Source organism: Notothenia coriiceps, unplaced genomic scaffold, assembly GCF_000735185.1.
Source record: "Notothenia coriiceps isolate Sejong01 unplaced genomic scaffold, NC01 NC01_scaffold00037244, whole genome shotgun sequence".
In the NCBI taxonomy this organism is placed as follows: domain Eukaryota; kingdom Metazoa; phylum Chordata; class Actinopteri; order Perciformes; family Nototheniidae; genus Notothenia; species Notothenia coriiceps.
This window is the reverse complement of record NW_011369945.1, coordinates 6880087-6885734: the sequence shown is the minus strand read 5'-3', so window position 1 is coordinate 6885734 and position 5648 is coordinate 6880087.

Here is a 5648-nt window from a genome sequence, read left to right as displayed (position 1 = left end):
GGGAGCAGGGAATGTGTGGTGGATGTGTGTGTGTGTGTGCGTGCGTGCGCGGGTGCGTGCGTGCGTGTGTGTGTGTGTGTGTGTGTGCCTGTGCATGTGTGTGTGTGTGTCTGAGAGAGAGCTCTTTCAGCCTTTTCAGAGCGGGCACAATGGCGGTATTTGTTGGCATTATTCCAGCGAACCAGTGTGTGAGGAGCCAACACAATGGGCAAGCAGCACAGCAGTCTGTTGGGGTGCACGGCCAACACATGCACGGGGCACTGTACACACACATGTACGCACGCTGAGATAACCCAAGGTAAAAGCATGTGGCAGAAAATGTACATAATCTGCCTTTACACATGCAAAGTATTCACACATGTATTGTGTCAGTAAGTCAAGGCAATGACATGACATGACACCACTGACATTTAATGGATTCCTCAAGGGTATTCTGTCCTGCATGACCACTGGTTTCTATAACTGAAGCATTGCATACAGAAGAATACACACAAGAGCAAGCTAACACACTACATGCAAGGTCGAAATAAAGTACCACAAAAACATGAACCATTCTTCCAGCAATAGTTCTCAGTCGACAACAATAAACATGAAAACAAAAGAATAATATAACTTAGAAAAGAGTTACAGCTCATAATTAATGTTTGTTCCAATTGATTTGCGTTCTACACGCAAACACACGTGCTACCAAAAAAAGAAAGCCAGAAAACGTTTCCAACTCAACAGGTTTGAAAGTTTTTTAACTGTAAACTGAAGGTGTATTAATTAAATATGCATAATTAAAAGGCAATTAAAATCTTTACAGTTTAAATGGAAAGAAAGGAAAATTCATGAAATATAAGTGAGACAAAGATAGACTAGTAACCTCTGTCTCTATCTTATTAAAGGGAATTTGGAGCACTGTAACACACACATGCACGCAAAACACCTCCAGAAGTGTCTTAATTGGGAAATGATTAAACTCCTCTCTCCTTCTCTGTTTATTCTTTAATCGGCAATTAGCAGCTTAAAGTCCACAGCACAGTAACTGTTACTTCTCCTTCATTTAGCTCATACACCTGTTCTTCATGTACTAACCTTTGAATATACTTTATTAGGGATATAGATAAATAAACAGCAAGGATTTTTGGAACATATTAAGGTCATGGTACCACCAGCACACCCCTCAACACTCTCACAACATTTTGACAAGGATTCAAAACGATGTGTGTAATCTTTCCTTGTTTTCAGTGTCCTGCGTGGTAGCTACGCCTACAACTAATGTGACAATGACTTACTTAATTAATTGATTTAACGGTTAGTCTAGAAAATGACAGAACATGAAAAACAAGTTCCTGGAGTCTACAGTGAGGAGAAGGTATTCAGATCCTTTACTTAATAAAAGCTATACCATACTGTAAAGGTCCTGCAGCAAATATGTTAGAAAAGCATAAGTATGTACATATAATCAGCTAAGATGACTTTAAATATCATAGGAAAGTCCTGAATGCAACCGAATGACAACCAATATCTGGTGTACTATCATGTTATCAGTGTAAATTGAATTTTAATGTATGCTGTTAGGGATTCAAATCTTAAATGTATCTTAATTAAAAGGACCTCATATAAGTGTTGTATGTACAATATTTATTTGTTAAGCAACTAGTAAGTACAGATGTCAGTTAATGTAGTGGAATGAAAAAATGAAAATGGCTATTTTCCTCTGAAATGTTGTCTAAAGTTGACATATTTAGTTAGGCATTCATTTGCTCCTCTCAAGGTACATAAATAACATAACATTTACACTTACTGCAGTTTATAGCCCATGATGAAATGGAGCAGGGAGAAGAAACTCATATTTTACGTGACCCTTATTCAAAATGTCCTCAGCGCCGTCAGGTACTCAACACATTTCTACAGTGACATAAAAACAAACAGAAACAATCAGAGTCAACGACAAGGACCTCAAATTGAAATACAGTGCAGTATCTGAGTAAGTGTTCTTCGTTCAATTCCATCAAATAGTTTAGTTTTTTATCCAAACTAAAGTCTATGTTATGTAAATTGTCATTTCCATTATTTCAACTATTACTTGGCTAATGCATGTCACCAACTATTCTGAAAATATTGCAAACTGTATGATTTACAATAGATCATTCTCGAAAAAAAAAAAGGTATATGGAACAAACACTAATAAAACAAGATCTCATTTACTGTGTGGGCATCAGGGACGGGTTATAGTTCCAGTACTAACTGCTGCTAGATCTCAAATCACATTGACCTGCACACACAACATGTCATTCCCTTCCCGTATTTTGTGCTAGAGACAAATATCTCAAAATGTGGTCAAATATTTTATAATATTTCAGTGAATAAACAACATTTTTAACAATTTTCTTAAAGAAGAAGAAGGGCAAGCCGACCTGATCTAAAGGCTGCTTTTGGGGCAGGAATGGCAAAGATGACAGCCTCTGAAGATATAGGGAACATACATCCCTGAAAGAAATCTGAAAGTTAATTTAGAGTCTCTGAATTAAACAGCTGTGTCACACCTTCTGTGTTCACAACGGCCAGAGCAGGCTAACACAGCTTAGAGGCACCTTTCCAAAGAAAAACTGAACTACAGTCATTTCAGAAAACAATTAATCTAAGACGCACCTCGCAGGCAGCTGTGCAGAGTGTCTCGCCTTTTGTGCATGAGTGTTTATGCGTGTTTGCCTCTGTGTGTGTGTGTGTGTGTGTGTGTGTGTGTGTGTGTGTGTGTGTGTGTGTGTGTGTGTGTGTGTGTCTAACCTGACAGCCTGCCACACAATGGGGGTCCAAGTGAGTGTGAACTCTATTCCTTCCCACAGCTGCCATTAACAGACGGAATGAACAGCTTCTTGCTAATAAAGTGAATAAATAAATAACGCTTAAAAGGCCATGTTTACCTCCTCAGTCTCTGTCTATTAGTGATACTTAAAAAAAAAGCTGGAAGATCTTTTGGGTTCAGATGTGTGTGTGAATTACTGTTCGTCAGTTCATACATTTACAAACTTCTGTTGTCACTCTGAGGGTTTCAAGTCAGATTATGGAGGTGACCATTAAACTCAATGCCACAGGTTAATGCAGGTGTTTTTTTATTATGATGTGGCTTCTGGATATTTGTCCACCACTGTACATGCAGCTGTGCAAGTCCTTAAAGGGACAGTACAACAAAATTACAAATACAACTCATCACTTGTTTGTAATATTAATCACTGAGAATCCTCAATCAATCATATAGTAGAATATGTTTGTGATGTGTTACAGTGAGGTCAATAAGGACACTGAGATTCTGTATATATTTCTGGGAATATTAGGTTTCAGAGACCCCACAAGTCTACATTGTTCAATAAAAAGCTACTCAATTTTGAGGCTGATTACATTATGGCCACAAAAAAAGCAAACATGATTTAGGATTTCAGTATATTCAGAATATTCTTCAATTGAAACAGGAATGTACTTTATGTAGTGGGAAATACAAAGCTAACACGTGTTCCAAAGTAATCTAAATGTAAGGTCCAACTCCTTACTTTTTAGAGCTTTTAAATCTCTCAACCGCATGTACAATTTCCTTAATCAAGCAGACTCATTTCCGAGGAAGATTCCTTATAAGATTGAAGTTAAAGTGGCGATCTGCTAATTACAGGAAAATAAGACAAAGCTAGTTGTTTTTTTATTCAGTGTTAGGTTGAGTTCATAAGCAGTTGATGTTTTCTAGAGGAATTTCCTTGAAAGGCCTAAATAAAAATAAAATCTGCAGGAAGTAAAATGAACACCTAATTTAAAAAAATTCAATTATGTAAAATTAAATCCATCAAAACCTTTTAAGGAATTTATATGCCAGCTTTTTTACTCCTGACTTTAGTGGTTCTTAATTATTGCCATAGCCCTGCTTCCAAAGGGTTTATTTGTCAAATTAAACTGCAAAATAAATAAAAAATGGTGTTACTTTGAACACTTTTATTGAATAATTAATACTTCTTTAGTTATACGTTCCTCCGACTGAAATTGTGCTTATAAATTCTTCAAATGCCATTGGCCAATGCTTTGAGAAACAAAAATGCCATTCAATTCAGCTTCCTGAATTCACAGAACTCACAAAGAAGAACATCTTAAAACCCTGGCAAATAAAACCCAAAGTATCTGCTTGGTTTGAAACGGCTAACATTTAAGTGTGGAGAAATGTGTCTTTTTGTATATTTTGGCAAACTGACCCTTATGGAATGCTTTTGAAAAGGAAATAATTTGGCGTTTGTGGTGTTCAAGGTGCTGATCCAGCTCCAAGGAGGAATGATGGAAGAGGAGGATCAGCGAGAAAGTGTTTAGCTGGTGGTTGAAAGACTATAGTGCGTAGCAGAGAGTGAATGGAGATAGAGACAGAGGATGGAGGGAGGTGGTGATGGGGAAGGGGGGGGGGGGGGGGGGGCAACAAGATGGAGAGAGACTGCCTGCACATACTGTCAAGGCAGTTAATATAAGGTGTGGAGATAAGGCCCACAGACAAACATTGACCAAATCAGGCATTTCAGCAGCGCAGCCCGAACTGTCAGTCAGCCTGAGAGACAGACCAACAATCAGCACTTTACCTCTGATAAGGGCTCTACTGAGCGCGTGCAGGAAATAGCCAATCTGCAGCCAGCCTGGCAAGGAGGGTGATGGTGGGGAGCGGAGGGGGGAGGGCGGTGCGATGATGGAGAGTGAAGGGGTTAGAGGAGGGAGGGAATGTAGAGAGACAACAAGTGAGGGAAAGTGGCCTATAAATTTAGAGAGAAATGTGGACCAAGAGTTCACTGGAAGGGATAATACCCAGGAGGAAAGATGGAGAGAAAAGGAAGGAAAACAGGGTGATATTCCTCCACACACCCCCGAGAAAGAGAAAGAGAATCTGTAGGGAATACAAGTGATGGGGATATAAAAAGAGAGATGTGATATCGGCTCCTAAAATAGTGTCTTTCCCCAGTTTTTTGTCACCTGGGAACAGCTTGCGCACCGAGAGTGTGAGAACTTGGTTTAGACCAACACCTTACATTAATGATTTGCCAACAGCTTTGACTAGCTCATTATTCAACGTGCTGTTCGCCTAGCCTCGCACACAATAGCATCATTTCATCGTCTCTATTGATTAATGGTGCATATAGTGTGTACATGCGCGTGCACAGATTCACCACATTCATCCACATGAGTGTGTGTGGTGTGTCTGAGTGAAGGATAACACTCCCTTTTTAATGGAGGAGTCTGCACTAGCCATGAAATTCCCTCATAACAAAATAAACACATCCAAAACACTGGAGTGGATGCCTTTGGAAAATGCACAGTAGTGGAAGGCTACGTTGGTTAGCTCAGATCCACACTGGCCCCTTCAGGAACGGCCAGGAACTACAGTCTGCGAGTTTGTAAATAAATTCCCAGCCGTTTACCTTTGTCAAACACATTTAGGTTCCTCCAAGCAAAACAGGGGAGAGCACCAACAGCTGGCCAGTATTTATTTTCAGAAGTGCAGTCAGAGGGGTGTCTGGGCTTCCTTGATCATGAACTAAGCTGCCATTACCATGACCACTGATAACAGTAGGAATCGTAAACAAGCTAATCACCGAGGGCCCTATTTGTATTCTCATTTGTGTTTGCATGCACTGCTGTGCAGGGGG